The following is a 1533-nucleotide window of genomic DNA, read 5'->3' on the forward strand; positions in this document are numbered from 1 at the left end:
ATCTTTTTGTACAGTTCTTCTGTGTATTCTTGCCACCTCTTCTTAATATCTTCTGCTTCTGTTAGGTCCATACCATTTCTGTCCTTTATTGAGCCCATCTTTGCATGAAATGTTCCCTTGGTGTCTCTAATTTTCTTGACGAGATCTCTAGTCTTTCCCATTCTATTGTTTTCCTCTATTTCTTTGCATTGATTGCTGAGGAAGGCTTCCTTATCTCTCCTTGCTATTCTTTGGAACTCTGCATTCAAATGGGTGTATCTTTCCTTTTTCTCCTTTGCGTTTCGCTTCCGTTCTTTTCACAGCTATTTGTAAGGTCTCCTCAGACAGCCATTTTGCCTTTTTCTTGGGGATGGATTTCTGTCTCCTGTACAAGGTCATGAACCTATTCCCATGTTATTAATGAAGATCTTCCTATTAAGAAGTTTACCCAAAGCCACACAGTTAGGAAAAGGCCAAACTTGAATTTGAAACCAGGTCTTTGCACCACCAGGAACACATGGAAAGACTGGCCTGCTAGCGGCCTCCAGCACCTGAATTAACTGTGCCCATCTTTTTCCTGTCTGGCTATTTCGGTCACTTTCCTTGATGTACTGCCTCGTTCCCTCTGCTTCTCCCCAGGGGTTTATCTTCCCCCCGCAAAGGCATTTATTGTCTCCTCTTTTCCCTTCTCTGACTCCTTTTCTCTTTAGATGCCATCCTCTCTTATTTCTGAAAGAGCTTTGTGACCCGTGATTAAGGCACATCTATTCCCCACCCAAACTCTCCTTCTCTTGATGTTAATTATTATCATAGAAAGTTAATAGGTCCAGAACAAGGATGGGGTGAGACCCAGAGATGTCTTTTTGTAAGCTTAGTTTTTAAGCTTAAGTGCATAGTTCCAAAAGGGAGTGCACTTAAGCCACCGATGGGCCTGATAATTGGAGTCAGAACTCACAACATCCTATGGAAATCATTTTTTCTGGGCCCTCTGGTCCGTATTACAGCTAAATCATTGAAATGCTGCTAACTAATATGCGTGTTGCTAAAGCAAGGAGGGGCTCAGAGCTGCATTTACCCACACACCTCCTTTCTCCACCTTTCATATTATCACCATCATTATTTTTCATCTTTATCGTGCCCTTCCGCAGAGGCACTCCATAATGTACCCGTTGTGCAAGTAATCTGAAATCCTTTTCAGCAAGCAATAGTATTTAGTAGTAATAAAACACTAATTTGTCTACCAAGTGACATATTTATAGGAGCTGTTTACTTTGACGTATTTTTATTATTTCTACTCATTTGCTAAGTACCTTCCGATACATATTTATGAAGCACGTACCTTTCCCCAAACGGCAATGAAAAAATAAATCATATTATTTCTTGTATTAGTAGCAGAGTGGCTTGTAAGTCCTAGAGCCCTGATTTTTGTTATGTTTGGCAAGAGCTGGAAGAATTAATGGTGATTGAGCACCTACTATGTGCCAGACTCTGCAGCAAGCACTTTACATAAATTATCTGTTTCATTTCCTGAGACATTTATTTTACCAATGAGGA

Source organism: Bison bison, unplaced genomic scaffold (assembly GCF_000754665.1).
Source record: "Bison bison bison isolate TAMUID 2011002044 unplaced genomic scaffold, Bison_UMD1.0 scf7180017864472, whole genome shotgun sequence".
Classification (NCBI taxonomy): Eukaryota; Metazoa; Chordata; class Mammalia; order Artiodactyla; family Bovidae; genus Bison; species Bison bison.